The sequence below is a fragment of the Pagrus major genome, chromosome 12, assembly GCF_040436345.1.
Source record: "Pagrus major chromosome 12, Pma_NU_1.0".
Classification (NCBI taxonomy): Eukaryota; Metazoa; Chordata; class Actinopteri; order Spariformes; family Sparidae; genus Pagrus; species Pagrus major.
The window spans coordinates 20,589,085-20,606,705 of NC_133226.1; the positions used below are offsets into that span (position 1 = coordinate 20,589,085).

At 37.9% G+C, this 17,621-nt stretch overlaps 1 protein-coding gene across 1 annotated transcript in view; it reads right to left on the reverse strand.

Annotated features, from left to right (window-relative positions):
• ccbe1 (collagen and calcium binding EGF domains 1) overlaps positions 1-17,621 on the reverse strand; it is a 36,834-nt gene that overhangs the window by 12,118 nt on the left and 7,095 nt on the right. The gene's annotated exons all lie outside the window — the stretch shown is intronic.

Here is a 17,621-nt window from a genome sequence, read left to right on the forward strand (position 1 = left end):
CATCATTTCTTCCCTCATCTGTGCTAAGTTTTAGTCATACCGTTTCCTTGATAACATATTGTTGTAATATTTTTTTAATCAGCGCGAGTCACATCATCATGAGGTAAAAACAGTTCCTCGCTTGCACTCATTTCTAAGGAAAAAGTGCTACCAGGTGTGATTCTCAAACAGGAGGTGCTAAAAAAATCCAGTTACACGTGAAGTCAAGGCAATACAGTGTTGCTACAAATCACTTTGAAAGTGGTACTGAAAGAAGGTGACTCTGTAATGCTTTACTGGTTTTATTACTTAGTTATGATGAGCAGAGCAATCCTATGGGCCTGTCTGGTAATTTCACATAATGAAAGCTCTCCCTCCTCTGCTCATCATCATTCAAACACAATTGATTTAATTAATCTATTCATCTATTTTCCATATCTGTGTATGATTAATCTGCGCTGAACCAGGTTACCCATCAGAAAACAAGAGTCTACAGTTTATGCTAGCAGCTCTGTCAGCCTGAATACTAATGTATCCCCTACAAAAACAAGTTAAACCGGATGTGTGTAAATACTATGGATTCCAAACTAAAGAACGACAGAGAGATGAGGTTACCACCATCTATTTATCCTTTATTCTAGCAGGAAGACCTTATGATTTAAGATTCTGTTTGTTTTACACTAAAAAAAGATGTGTGTCCTATCTGTGATGTAATTAAATGTTTGTTCCCCCACAAAATGTAAGGTTGAAGTGATTCCAGTATGTTTTTTATGCAATTTTAGTTTTCATTTATAAAGTTTTAAGAATATGTGGATGATATCGGGATAATATCCAGAATCACATTTATGTTAGACAGGTTAATGTGACACGAAATATTTTAATATCGTCCTATGCCTACATGTGATACATATGGTAATAATTTGTGGGAAGAGTAAGAATAGCAGACAAGGTTATCTGAAGACCGTTAAACTGACAGATTTTAGATTGATTTCTGAGATCTCACTCTACAGTCCTGGAACAAAAAGGGGGTAAATCACAGGAATATGTTAAAAAAAACAACAACCACCTAATTTCACATTCTCATCTCATTACAGTATGATTTTCCATTTCCTACTTCCAATTCTATTTTTGAATCTCATGACCCATCTATAACAAGGCCACGCTCTTTGCAATAACATCATCATGGAAATATAATCCTGGTAAAACAAAGTAAATCACAGACTCTGCACTACTGCAATCTAATGGGCCTACCGTCTACACTTGACTGCTTTTACAGTCATTTTGATGAGTACAGGATATACAGCGCAGCCAAGTACTTATTCACTCACACAACTGAATATTTACTACCTAAAGAGGGGCCATGCGAGCCTTCCTCACTGCACTTGAGGCCCCTTTTTAACCTGCAACAATCTCATTTCAAGTCTTTGGTGACACTCAATGCTGCAGCTCCTGCAGATGTGTTTAATGTAGAAGAGGAACACTCAGGAGGCTCTCCATGAGGTCACAGCTTGCCACCTGTTGTTTAGTCAGTTTCTCTGGATGCATATAAATATACTGTGTTAGGGCAATTTATTGAGTGTATGTATTTACTGGCGGCTTGCACTGTGTGATTCAGCAATTGAAAGTTCAGATACTCAATCTGATTGATAAAATTGGTGTTCAATGATCATATATAACATATATTTATGATATATATTAGAATTACTACCCCTTGGTTGTATGCCTCTGTGCACCTCTGTTAATTTATGTAGTAAAGACTTTGAAGGGATTTAAATAAAAGGTATGAAGTATAGCTCTTGGTAAAATGGAAATTATCACTGTAATGACATCTTTAATTCCAGTGAATAACTTTCAGCGACAAACATGGTGCTATAGCTGGCATGGAGGTATAAAAAGTGACGTAACGACATCCTGAACACTTTTGTTTCATAGCTACGTTCAGAGAGTATGTGGGTAAGGGTGGGAGGACAATCAGTATAATCATCTCTAAAATATCATTGAGAGTCAAAGACATTAGATAAAACACTTCTTGGGGTATTTCATCTGGAATTCCAACTATATTTTTCTAAGCTAAAATTATCTTTTTCTTGCAAGAGCTGCTGGGTCTTTCTTCAACTTCCGTAACACAACAATCAATATTGACATCAGAAACTTAAACTAGAAAACACAGCCAATCACCATTTTTTTGGTCTCTGGTGTCATCTTCATACTCATACTGTTGTGTACTTACATTTTTAAGGAGGCATACATCAACTATGTTTAGCTTTGTACGTAGGCGCTATAGCTGTAAAACGTTAACACATTTAAGGCTTACTATTACTAGGTACTATTTATTTAGTGCTAATTAGTATGCTAATTAGCTAAACAAAGATGGTTAACATGGTATACCTTATAGATGTTGAATATTAGCATGTTAGGATTGTAATCGTAAACTGGTTGGCATGCGCATGTTAGCATTTTGCTCAAAGATCCACTGTACAGCCTCATGTAGCTTCTAGTATAGCTGTAGACTCTTGGTCTCTTTAATAAACTCTTTAGTATTTTTGTTATTTATATTCTCTATGGTAGTTTGCCAAAGCTAATTACTTGAACACCTGAAATTGTTTTATAAATGTAGGATATATATAGAGCAGGGAAATACTCCATGTTTTTATTTTAGCTGTAAAATGTATGAGAGGATGTCAAACTGGAGAGTTATTTCCACAGCTGTCTTTCAATTTGTATAAGTAAATTACATTTCAGCATATGTTGTAGTGTTTTGTGAGTGGGAGAGGCTACAGCTTTTCACCCTGAGAGAGATGATCTGAGGATGGTTTCCTGTGCGACGCAATATTATATTTCACAATAACATCCCCATGAGGACAGAAGGCACTTATAGCAAATAGCCAGCTTAGCAAAATAATCACGGTTAGTTGAACAATCATGAGAAAACAAACATCTATGTCCGTCTCCAGAAGATCATGAAAGACGCGACAACATCCCAAGGAAACTGGATCTGTGTTGTTAAAGTTCATTTTTTATTAAATTATTCAGAGAAATACTTATTAGCCCTATAATATTCTACTTTGTTGTACCCTATCTCATTATACTTATTAAATAAACAAGTCTAAAATCTAAGTGATATTTGGTTACTCTGCAGATTAAAGCACTTTTAAAACAAGATTAGAGTATTATCTGCCATTTTCCATTCACACAAATTGATTTAATTTGATGTTGTCCCTTTGATAACCTTCTTTATTTTGACACATGGGCATGAAAACAGGCAGACCGGGAGAGGCAGACGCCCAGAACTGAGATGGTAATGATATGACCTGTCTACAACTTAAAACAACATGCCTAGTAAAGACTCTGGGTGATGGATACGAAGCTGAAGGTCAATGCACTGAAGCAATAAAATAACCTCAAACCAACTACGTGATGTATAGTCTGGGGGTTGAAAACTTGTCAGGTCTTTGATATGGAGGGTCTCAAGAGATAGACAGCGATGCTGATACATGAAAATAACATTCTCATCACATACCAGATGTAAAGCTCTGTGTAACCATCTAGTCTAGTTCGAGCTTTCAAAATATTTGAATGTGTACGATAATATAAATAACAACTTTTTGACATTTGTTTTTTACTGCCTGGTTTGCAATGTCATGGTCCAAATTAATGCCTTGCAGTCAAACTGTTGCCTACTTTAAAGAGGTTTTTGTCAGTTCGACATGTTGTGGCAAAAAGGCGGTAATTATGCAGTGCTTGCAGTCCAAACACACCTTTCCAGAATGTGTTGAAGTTGCTTGGGGTAAAATTGTAATGTTTTCCCATGGTCAGGTCCAAGTTATCTCTTAAAGAAGCCACTCTTTTTTTTTTCTTTTTTTTTAAAATAAATAAATGCGGTGTGTATAAAGAATGTGAGTGAGCTCCAGCCTCTGCTTGATTGCACCGACACTTAAATCGAAAAGGATACAATTCTTTCCAAAGAGCTTTGTCTATATTTGAACAGCTGTCTGAATCAATATCTGGCATTGATTCCCAAAAAGCTATTTAACAGTCCACCTCAGCTCCTCTCACACTATTTGAACAGCAGAAACAGCTCAGATCTAAACCACTCTGCACAATGACACACTAGGGGATAGTTAAAACGCATCATATGAATGTTTTTTGTTGTTTTAGTATTTCATAGAATAACTACTATCCAAAAATTAAGCATGGAGCAATAATTAGAGATTAGAGGATATAAGATTTTATCATGGATTGGTACAAAAACACTCGGGATAAGTTGATCTTGGTGAATTTCCATTATCAGAATAGCCATTAATCAGGATAATTGTGAATATCCTCACATGAGGGACTTGAAAAAGCTTGATAACGTACAGTTCTTTAGTGATTGCCTGATTTATTTTGAATTGCCACATCTGCCTGCATCTTTCCTCAATATGTTGTTGAAGTGATTCCAGTGATGTTTTGAACAGTTTTAAGCACATTTTGGTGATTATTGGGATAATTTCGCCAGGATAATCGTGACATGAAATTTTCAAACTGTCACATGCTTATTAGAGCTGAAGCTCGTTAAAATATTCAGTATACAAAACAAAACCATGCTGAGGGATGAACCACAGGGCCCTGAGCACCTTTAATAACAACAGCTAAGAATACATTCCTGCGTGAGCTTGTTAGTTGCTCGTGTACTTCACACAGATTTGCAAACAAATTCAAAACACATGTGGATTTCATTCATATTCATGAGAGAGAGGGAGCAAGAGGGAAATATATTCCAAAGGCATTCATTAAATGATTTCTACAAGAATATCAATGAGCAGAGTTTGCAGTCTAATGCCTCCACAAGCACACAATACCAGCTTGGTCCTATGCTTGTTCAGAATGAGCAGGACATCACAGACAATTTGATTGTTTTGCCACCTGTGCCTTTTTTTCACCTAAAGGTTATTTCATTTTGCCAGTGATCCATATCATTTTACACAGGCGCCCCTGAAATTTAGACATAGATTAGTCTGACCTCAGTTACCCGGGGTGAACTATAAGCACTCTAATTACCTCAAAAACAGTGGACCTCCCGTGAACCAACATGGTGGACCAGCCTGGCCCGGCTTTCTCTTGTAATGAAACACACTAATTCTGACAGACATACATGACTTTTAAGTGGAAGCAACCTCAGTATAAAAAAGTGCACATGTATAAAGAACATGCATGCACCTTCACAGGAGAGGCCCTCTTCCCCACATCCCAGCATGCTCTTCTGTTTGACAAGGATAACAATTACAAAACCAAGGGTATCTCTCTCTCTCTCTCTCTCTCTCTCACACACACACACACACACACACACACACACACACACACACACACACACACACACACACACACACACACACACACAAACACACAGCTGTGAGACAACACATAGAGTCTGCTCAGTGGATGGAGGCTTATTTGTCTAGTATTGCTGACAGTAATATACAAAAACACGTCTGGATTCCACTCAAGAGAAGATGTTTGTCGCAGCGGGGAAGAGACAACTTCTATGCTCACGCTAATAAGCCTGCTCATGCTGAGTGGTGTGGATTTAAATTACATTTAAAGACACACTAATCAGTTAATAGTTAAATAATTGAAATTAATTTGAATGATCACCACTTTGGTATAATGATCTGACCCCATATCTAATTATCAGTGCCTATAAACTCTGATTATCGCCTCTCATCGAGAGTCCTCTCTACAACTTCTTCTCTCCCTTGTTATCACATTCCACAACTTTTTAATGATTGTTGTGCTCATGATATTTAACTCTCACTCCCACTCCCACCTTGTATCATTATCAACAATATCTGCCAGCCTCCTTAGACTTAATCCCAGGATGAAGAAGCTTTTTCCCCAGGGAAATCTTTCGTACCCAGGGATGGATGGTGGTTTCTAGTCTTAGTTAACTGACTCTTGTGTAAAATCTGTAACAAAGGCATAACACAATCAGTATGTTTGCATATAACCATCTGTTCATCAGACGCTTCCTCATCAACAATAACAGTGTCCAAATTATTTTTCAATCTTCAGTCTTTTGTATAATCTGCAGCACTTCCCATCCAGATGTAGTCTCCAAACCGAATTATCCCTCTCTTTTTTAGCTGCTAATTTCAAGTCCAAAACCCTGGCATTGGCTTTCTAGACACAGTCTCCTCCACACGACTGTTCATCTTTTCCTGTATTCTGCAGATATACTGCAGACTTCTGCACTCTCCTCTAGCAGGGTCAAAGCACCACTCACTGTTGCCTCTTCACAGCAGGGTCACTTGTTATCCTCTGTTGTAGAGTCAAAGTCCAATTTTCAAGCGCTGCCCTCATGTCACCTTACGTGTATCACAACTCACTCTGCTGTCAAAAAAGCCTTTAAATAATAGCTCTGAAGCTAGACTCAGAAGCTATTTTCCAGTGATCAGTCACAGGTCTTGTTTAATCCTTATCTTGAAGAAATCCAGAGCTGAGAGAATGACTGTCTGCTATGTCATAAATAGAACAACAAGTGAGTTAGCAGTGAGCAAACCACACAAGGGACAATGACTCTATGGAAAACCACAGGTATTGTGATCTTAAGCATTTGTGACATATTCATGTGCTTTGCCGTTTGGCTTTGGTTCTAAGGAATTCTTCTTGTTTATAAATGCAGATTGAGACTAAATGGCTAATGTTCTTTGCACGGAAAAAACCCTGCTATTCTTGTAGCTTTCTCTAAGCAGCTAACCGATATTTCCATTTGCGGTCATCAGCACACTCACACTCAAAAGAATGAGTCACTCAATTCTGAAAGATTATTGGTTGCCCGTTAAATATGAATACATTTTTTTTATTTATGGAAGGTGAATAGAGAGGGGGGGAAACTGGATTTACTTGAGTCTGTCTGTGCTAAAATAAAAGAATGTCTTCCCTGTTCTGTAAGCCAGATATCAGTCAACACGTGCTCTAATGTTTGAAACTCATTTTCCATCTTTATGGCAATGTTACAGTTTAGCAGCTGCTGATGCTGATGTGTGTGTAACTAAGGCCTGTAATGCAGAGATAGGCATTCCTCTGGTGTTGGGAATAGAGCTACAACTATTAACTGATTCATCGTTTGACAGAGAATGGATCTGAACAAGTCTAATCAATAATTGTTCTGAGCAAAGGTGAATATTTTCCTCTTGACCCTCTTCTTTGTAGTGTTGTTTAGACAATACAAGACGATTGAAGATGTTATCATGAGCTCTGGGAACTTGAAGACATTTTTTTCTGATGAAATGAAAAAAACGGAAAAAAGTTAATTAAAGGCAGAATAATCTATAATGATAATATACTTGGACCCAGATTCTACAGGGCATGTCTGTGTCATGATCTGGCTGCATGGCCGCTGGAGCTGATTGTGGCCATTCTAGACAATGCTCATGGGTCCACCTGGCTCGCCAAGTTGTTTTAGAAGCTGCCCAGAAGCGGCTATCAGCTCTGCTCTGGGGAGAAAACACACAGAGTATACTTTTGACGGAAGTGGACAGAAATCAGATCATGCTGCAAAGAGCAAATTGAGCCAGACGGGAAGTCAATTTCAAAATAAAACACCCTGTGCAGACTTAGGATCGACAGCACAACAAAGTCGGAGATAATAACAATAGACACACTTAAAACCGACAAAAAAGAAACCTTTTAACTTACTCACTCATGGTGGAAGCACAAAATCATGAGGTATGAAGCCGTGTAGAGGGCAGAACAAAACCACGTTGCACCTGCGAGGTCATAGAGATGTGTCTGGGGCACTTAGTAGTGTCTTCTAATGCCAACAGTCTTGTAGACCTTTTCCAAGGAATTATTGTGTGTCCAAAACATTGTGACTAAAACAGACGACTTAAACTCACTCCAATCAGGGAACAGGAAGTGATCTGTCTCCTTTTCAATGACTTTCATGTATGTATTACCACGTATACACAATAAGTAAGAGTTTTACAGTATATTCAATACTGTGTGTTATTGATAACCATATATTAAAGGCAGTTTAAATGCTGTCACCGTCACATAATCCCTCTCGCTTAGAAACACATGCACACACAGATGTACACACGCACAGCTTTCAGGGTCAGCAAAGTGTAATATAAACACATGAACAAAGGTTTGCTCTGCAGTTTGTAAGGCCTTCTGGTTTGGACGTTTGTCCTGGAGAATCACATTATGTCATTTACAAATAAAACTTCAGCATGTCAAAATGTGTCCTACTTCTGTAAGCACAGATTGGTTGTTATGACAAACAGGAGATAAAGTTAAGCAACGCATTAGCTATTCCAGATCTAGACAAAACTGCAGTATATTATGACAGACAGTTTCTTCTGCCAGTGATGTGTCCCAAAAAACAACCCTGGAGGAGAATGAGTTTATAGGAACACATTAAAAAAACAAGCACAGAGAGTCCGTCTTTAAAATGCCTGGATACCTTTGTGTTTTCCAAGCCTCCAGACGAAAAAAAAAACTTTTGGAAAGGTCATTTATTCTGCTAAAAATACTACACACAGCAAAGGAAGGACTCAGACATCAGATATTGTTACGGACCATAATTTTTCTCTACACTCATGGTTCTTAATACACTGACATTTCTCTTGCCAATATGTTGCTGTTAACCTTGGCTATGCTAGATTATGTCCTATTATTGTGGTTAATTAGGATGTAATTATAGACGACTGTTCAGAGATGCCATAAAAGGCAAATGATGTTGAAGAAATAGGTTTTTCCACTAGCGGGTATCTGTCTGTTGGAGGTATTACAGACAACAGCTGTAGCATTTTAACCCCAACACACTTAGCAGTAACTCAGCATGCTGACTAAAGGGACATTTCATGGAATAAAGGGGTCCAACAACAACTTAGCTGTTCAAGAGCTTCATGCACATACTTTAATTTATAGGAGAACATTGGAACGGGCCAGTTGTTATTGGCACAAGACCTGTACAGCACAAATGAAATGTGTTTAATATTTAACAGTATCTGGTGTTGTACTAAGAAAACATGAAAGATACTTCAGTACTTTAAGGACTGCTAAATGTGGACATACTTTTTGCAGAGCATGTTTCTTACTTATACCCACATACTGTACCTAACAACATAATTCACATACACCTTAGAGTTTTTCCACCAGTTGCTATTTGAGGATTCACTTTGAAAAACTAGATATTTGCAAGCTGTATTAACACATTTCTAGCCAATGAGGGACAGATGTACTCCATGACAAGCTGCCAGACAGGCTGCCAGACAAACAGCCCTAATCACATGTTGATGAACTTTCTCAGTCATCCAGGTGATGGTTATTCTAAGTGCTGTACTGTAGGCAACTGGACATGTTTCAGTTTCTTGAAGACGTTTCACCTCTCATCCAAGAGGCTTCTTCAGTTCTAACTAACTGGAGGGGAGTTGCAGGCTTTTAAACTCTGTGTTTTAAACTCTTTGTTAGCCCTAATCACAATATAACAATGTTTTCGCTATAACATCCAGCAGGCACACGGCAACATCATTTAACTGGAATCCATAAAACCAAAACTGTGAGCTTAATGAGGCTAAAAGGCTCAACAGACAGGCTGCACACGTGGCAATTCTCTGTGGGTTCTTCACTAAAAACATCCCTTTTTCACATTTCATGTAGTCATTTTATTGAATCTTAATATGCAAGACACTGAACAGACCCTGACCACACCACGACCCAGTCACGAATCCTGTGCTCACTGGATGGCTAACTCCACAGAAGTCTTAAGCAGTCAAGGGGGAAGTATTAAAAACTACATGCTGTTGATTAGGCAAGAATTATGGGTATGGAAATATAGTATGTAATTGTTAGGACTGCCTGGGCAAAGACATCAAATTGATAAAGGTCAGCTTGGGACTGCATATCTACTGCTAAAAAGCATAAATAATACTTTACTTGACCTTTAAAATGACAAATATACGTTTGAATAAAAATCCTTACTCCCTCATTTAAAATTAGTTTCTCTCAGCAACACTGTTTCTATCTGTATCCAGGGTAAGAGCTTAGATACAGTATGTCTCTCCAGATAAATAATGGCAGCCCATTTGATCACTAACATGGTACATTAACTTAACCTATTGGTCAATGACTGTTTGAGTTCAGTGTTCACAGTCCGTGACAGTCACACAGTTTTAGTACACTGTCCCATGGTAAGGCCCCCCATTTAAAAAACAACAAGCAGTCGGTTTGGAAAATTGTTCAAATGCATCGCTCAGTTTAATGTCAGTAATTCATTACGCAGCTTTTAATTCTTGCCCTTTTGTTTTCATTTCCTCTCTTGTGACACGACGGTGAAGAGAAGGCCTGGTAACCGTAAAAAAAGAGTAGGAAAATATGCTGTCAGAGTATGTAGCAACACAATACAGTCAGAAGGTAAAGGGGAAATGTTGCTGCTGGTCACATGAACGCCTGAGATCATGATCACTATTAAAAGAATAGTTTTTACATTTTGAGAAATACATGTGAAGAAAATGAGAAGATTGAGACCACTAATATCTGTCCATAAAGACTGAAAACAACTTGTCCGTCTCAGTCCAAAGGCAACAATATCAGTCCACTGCACCTCTAAAGCTCACTAATAAACATAATATATCTCATTTGTGTAATCTGTACAAAAACAAACTGTTCAAACTGTTTTTTTTTGTTATTTTCCACCTCTGGAAGGAACCAGGCAAGCTGTTTCTCCCTCTTTCCATGTTTTATGCAAAGCGAAACTAACCAACATGAGGGTACATCCATCTACGAGAGTTATCAATACTGTACCTCCATCTTCTATTCCTTTAAAAGAACTGTATGCCACTCCAGAAAAAAAAGTGTATTATCAGAATCTTTCTTTGGTTCAACAGTGAAAGCATATATAGCCCAGGTGTGAGGTTCTCACAGCAGTGTGCCCAAATTAACAACAGGAAGCAGTTGTTCCTATCTGCATGACCATTATGCAGCCATACAGTGAACAGATAACTGTTATACAACATGGCTACTGAGCAATGGCTACTTCTTTGCAGCCGAAAAGAGTCACTTGAAATACGGACCACTATCCATATTAGATCTGCCGTTAGCAACTATACTGGCCGTGTACAGCACACCTGCTGTGCTTGCATCTGCAACATAATCCAACAGTCAGTTTTTCAATGAGACACACTGCAAAAAAGCACTTCAGCTTTGCTCAGCTTTAGCAGACAGCCAGAGCTAAAATACTACCAGACAGAGTCAACCCAAGCCTCTGCTTGTCTTTGTTGCTAACCTCAGTGGTGTACCAGGTTCAAGCTAATCTGATTTGACTCTGACCACATTTTATAAAATGTGAAGTAATCCGTAATGAAATCTATATGCTTTTATGTCACATTTTGAGTTGAGAAAGTCAAATTTACATTCATATAAACGTTCACTTAAAAAGCTGAGGACAAGTGCAGAGGTGTGTGTGATGTCTCCAATACTGACACTTCAGGAAATTACACAGAGCACGTCTGTCTGTGGGCTGTTACAGTAAACCACCATCAGCCCCTCCGTGTAGTTCTAACTCAAACCATTCTACGTAACTGGACACAAGCCAGATATTACCAATCCCCTTTCAAACACCTAGGGGAGGTTACTGTAAAAGGGTGCAACATCCACTTCAGGGAAATGTTCCAAGAATCTTGAAGGGATTATTAGTAATTTAATTCCTTTGTTATGATTCACAGACTTAACAGCTTGTTACGCTAACAGTGTGGAAAAATCTGCTACAAAACACTACAATGAGAGTACACTAATGATGCAAATGGTACCAATGAAGAAGTGATTAACTGGCTGATTGAAAACAGACCTAAAATCAACAGTAGTTTATGACAGATTATTTGTTTCAAGAAATATCTTTTGTCCCAAAGTAGAAATTTAAGGTTGAATCCAACAACATTTATAAAGATTTAGATGTAAAAAACCTGTCATTAGCTGGAGTAGATCTACTGTGTCAATACCTCCTCCCTACGCTTTAACAGGAAAAATATATCAAGTACCATGAAAAGGTAATCTAAATTTAAATAAAGAGCTCTCAATCAATTAATCTGCAATCAATTCAAGCCACTTGACAATGGGGCTTCCCACTGCTACGCGAGAGAAATCAATACACTTCATTTACTGAGAAGGAAAGAAAGAAGACTAGAAAAGGCTTAACAGCAATCCCACTTGGGAGCATTAAATTAAGTGTTATAAAGCTATGAGTTGTATTAGGCCTTGTGGTATTCAGAAGACTGGATGCACAGAATTGTGATATACCTGTATATGGTTTGAATTATCTGTTTTTGTTGTGTATTTTTGACCACAGAGTTTGTGCTGGATTCCTGCTTCTACATCTTGTGTATGTAGCCCTGCTTGCAGACTGGCTCTGGGAATCGCACTATTTGTCCACTTTTGCCTTGACTGAATTAACTCGACAACTACTGGATGGATTGCTATGACATTTTCTACATACATTCTTGGTCTTCAGAGGATGAAACCTACTAACTTTGGTGATCTCATGATGGTTCTTTAAGTGCTACCAACTGGTCAAATGTTTCCCTTACACTGTGAAGTCTCTCAACATCTTCTTGATGGATTGACACAATATTTTGTTCAGACATTCGTGGTTCCCAGATGATGTGTTTACTTAGGCAATGTCCTGGCTTTTCCTCTAGTGCCATCATGTGGTTGACATTTGTGGTTTTATGTGAGTTGTCTACACATGTGTTCAACAGCTACTGGATAGATTGCCATGAAATTTGGTCCAGACAGTCATGTCCTGCAGAGGATGAATTGTAATAACCTTGGTGATGTCCTTACTTTTACATAGCAACATCATCAGGTCAAAAGTATTAGATACATTAAAAGTATTGGACACATTAAAATTCAAAATACCTTACAACATTCCCATCAGTCTCAGCCACGAAATGTTAACATACTGACAGGCTCGGCTCAACTAAGATAATGAATATGAGAAATATTAAACACGATAAACAGCAAGAAGTTAGAATAGTACTGTGAGCATCACAGAGCTGTTAGACTGGCTGTAGACTTTGTCCAGTTGTTCTGTTTTGCTTGATTTACTCCACCATTTGTCATTTGTTCATTCTGCAAAGTGACTCTAAATTGAAATTAAAGTGACAAGATACGCATCATATATAAGATATGTGATATAAATAAGCGTTGTTCTGTCCTGTGTCATGGTCAGAGATCATGTGAGGTAGTTGCTGTATTATATTTCTCACTTTATCTGTTTCATATGTTCTCTGTAATGCAGTTTGTAAGGTAACTGTGTGGTATGTGACATGTTAGCTCGCTTAAGGCTGTGTGGTTTTCATGTTATTTTAATTCTTGCAAGTAATGAAATTTAATATTCTGTCAAGGGACTACACATATAAAAAACAGCCAGCACTGGCCAACTCAAAATATAATCTAAATCAATGCTTATCTATGTGCATGATTCATTATAAATAAAACACATTTGTCTGTCTTGCATGGAGAGAAGAGGGCAAGGTGAGAAGGAAGATACATGTCTGAGTAATCTACAACTGCAATTTAACCTGGCCTTCACAGGTGGACAAACACACTGGTGCCGGGTGTTGTGATGGTTATCGTTAAACTGAATTACAACTGACGCACAAACATTAAAATTCAGCCGCATACAAGCAAAATTCTCAATGGAAGGGACAACATCTGTGCTGCCAAAAACCACCAAACATGAAGCCCCTTTTCCAAACTGTGTTATTAACACTGAATGCTGCAGCTGTTTACAATTTAAAATGACTGGTATATGGTGGCGTGTTCACAGGCGAACATTCCCTTTGGCTAGCTGCTGTCCTTCAGGACTGATAAATTAGCAGCTTGTTCTTTTCACTAATGGGAGAATAAATTAAGGCTTCAAGTGGCTCAATGATGAATAACAATTAGCTGGGGAAAAAATGCACATTGAGTTCAAGAACACACCCAATTGCTTTCAATTAGCTGATTAACTTGTCAAGAAGTTCCTGCTTTTCTGTAATGGAAGAGTAAATACTTGTCTTTAGCTGCTTATCTTTACATCTAGAGTGTAATAACAAGTTGACTACAACTAAATCACTGCCTTAGATATACAGAACAGACGCATGGAGGCAGAAAAACCACAGCCCGTGGTTTACATATCACCACATCTCTTAACCATTGCAAAACCAAGGCACGACCAAAGCGTGACCACACTACAGTTCTCCATTAGAGAAACAGATGGATGAATGAGCATCAGCCAAAAGCAACAAGAGTGGGATTTAAGAGGCCAAAATATCCGGAAAAAAAACCCAAAATGTTGATACATGGATTGGAGAAGGGAAAATGCCTGTTATCTAAAAATGCTAAGTTGAAAGTGAAAGAGACCACACAAGGTCTCAAAGTTAACCAGAAACAGAAAAAAAAATCTTCTAATTTATTTAATTTAGGATCTACTACCATTTAGCATGCAATTAAAGTTTAAGGTCAGATCATGAAGAGAATATGAAAATGTTTCATGGTATGACCATCAGCATTCATTCATAAATTAACACTGATGCTGATTTCTCATACCTGTTTCTATGTTAACACTCATGTACCATATGAACTTACTCTGATTTTAAAGAAGACTACATGTGAAAAGGGACCAGGTGGCTGTCCTGTAGTTATCCTGTCATTGATTAATGGTGCCGATTCACTATTTGGATCAAACGATCGGAGGTTTAGACAGAACAAGAAAATCCATCTCCATTTACAGCCTGTCCTCCACATACTGTTTAATAATTACTGTGGAGTGCTTAAGTATGTGTGTACTGGGCAATAGGTCAAAATCATCCAAACAACTGTTGTCAAATTATTCTGATAGAAAACTCAAGGGTTTAGGAGACAACATGGAGCAAGAACTCAGAAAGTCATGGTCTTTCCAGTAAAGGCATGTTTTGTAAATGAAAACAGCTGGCATAATACATTTGCAAGGAACCAAATCCAAGTACACTTCTGTCCAGTAATACTGAAAATATTTAGTTGATAAGTCTGATTAGGATCTCTCTGAAATGTTTCTAATTATTTGAACAAGGCCAAATAAAACATTTTTAAAAAAGAGAGAGAAAGAAAAAAGCTAACTTTTTATTTCTTATTTGTAGGTGATAAACTGTGGGACCATATTTGTTGATTTATTGTCCTGGCGGGTTGACGATTTGGATAAAAAAAATGAAATTGTGAATTCAATAGCAAAGTTATGAACACCAACTATGTGTATATTTTTGACATGCCACTTAAATTCATGAAGTGCAATGCACCACAGAAATACGAGAGAAGAGAGGGAGGATGTTTGCCGCTGCTTGTGCTCTACATCGGTCACTAAGGAATGCTCCTTAACACTAACATGTCCTCCCCTGCTCTCATGATGATAACTTACACTCCACTGTATCTTTCTCAGTGCTTTTAAGGAACAAGATGGGGATTCATCCTTTACCTAATAGGGCATTATCAACACTTCAGTTGAATTGTTGAAAAGACAAGGGCTAACGAGCTCTTTCGGATATCATCTCAAATAACATAATAAAGATGCCACTAAAATGTTTAGCAAAATATCACCCCCTGCGGGAGCAAAGATGAATAATAAATTGCCTCCACCTCCCACTCGCAACACAGTTCAACTGTGAGTGCGAGAATTTCCAACACAACACCAATGTATTAATGACAGGACCTGCAGAATTTATTCATGACCAATTGGCTCGACTTCTATCACAATATTATTCAAAATGGGTTGCAAAGTGTGACGAAATTAAAGTGACTCACAATAATGGCCAGCTTTAGGGTGTATGCACCATGAATTATTAACATCAGCATGAATAATATTTCTGTTGGACAGGAGAATAGACTAAAGTGATATAACTGATGTATCTGAGCACAGGCATTCGAGAGAAACAAGAGATCAAAAGAGAAAAAAAAACAATCATCTTCTGATAAGCATGTCTGTTCTTGGTTTTCGCAGTATGTGACTGATATGACTGCACTGTAAAGTTCTTTTGAGGTGCTTTGAAACATAACCTCAGAATCATTAATTACACCTAGCCCTTAGGTAAGTTTTTTCCCTTTGACACATGACAGATACATAAACCAAACCAATTTGGATTCATAACTTCCTAATAATTATTTGGTTTAAATCTAATAACATTTAATTATGCTTGAAGCATCCTGTTGCTAACTTGCTTTAGCACAGAAACAAACATACACGTTTGTCTCAGTTTAAAAAAGGAAAAAAAGAACCAGCAAGGTCTTTTCAAAGTAATTATGTATTTCAACTGACGCCTATAGGCCCAGAACTGCACATGCAGGTGCAACTAATCCACCTGTGCAGGGGTATTTACTAAAGTAGGACGAGCACAGGAGTACACAGGCAGATAATCAATCAAAAGCGTGAATGAGCAAAAATAACCCGACAATCAAGTAATGCACACAATAACCCGATTGTTATAGTTTCCCCTGTAGGCAACAGCTGTGCTGGTATCATTGAAAACTTCAACAGTGGTTTTGAAGAAGACTTGTTTCATGGGAACATAAAATAAAAAAGCCAAAGGTGATTAATGAGGAGGTAAAGCTAAGCCAAAAACTCCATTATAAAAACCTATGATTGACCTACTAGTGGTGGTAAAGTACACGTTACAGTGAATACAGCACATTTACTATTGTTTTGATATTGAGCTGCAAAGATGAACAATCTATTTGCAGCGGAGGGTGAAAGCATCATGTTCTCTCCTTAAATCAAATGCATGGTTGGGAAGGGTATTGGTGCCAGTTGGAGAGGTCTGTTGGCAGAGAAGCAGCTTACATGAAATGACACTCAAAAAGCCTGTTCACTTACAAGTGGGTGCTACAGAAATTGAAGTTAGTGTGTATATGGGGCCTTCGGGGATCCAGCTACAGGACTTTTATTTGACCTCTAAATATAATGAACTAGCTTCATAGGCCAGCTCATCCATTCTTTTATGCTGTTGCCTGACCGACTGAGAAATGATTATGCTGGAAATAGGACACTGTCCTCTCGAGTTGCAACTAACAATTATTTTCATGATCAATAAAAAGTTGTTAAAATGGCTGATCACATTTCCCCATAGCCAAAAGTGACTTCCTCAAATTGCTTATTTTGTCCAACCAACAGTCCAAAACCCAAAGACCCTTCATTTACTATCATAAATGACATTTAAAAAGCTAGAAGCAGCCAATGTTGGTCATTTTTACTAGAAAAATGACTGAATCGATTATCAAAATAGTTGGATTAATCAAATTGTTGCAGCTCTACTGCCCTGGGTCAACAAAACACGAGACTTTGCCACAGGAGGCCGCTGTTCGTTTCCAGTTTACTACCATAGTCAGTGGTTGGTTTCTTTAAACCACCAAGCTATTATATTGCAACCATGATGACGAGGGTCTCTTAACCTTCGTAAAATTGTACTTTTAACTCAAACCATGATCTTCGACTTATCTCCAGCCAAGTACAGGCCTAAACCGAACCAAAGATTAACCATAGAAGAGTCAAATTTTTAAATGCATTTATTTTTCGAACAGTGATTTGTAAAGGTTTTTAAATCAGATTGACAATAATCATTAGCTTAATCCAACAGCTGACCTTTCTTTTTTGT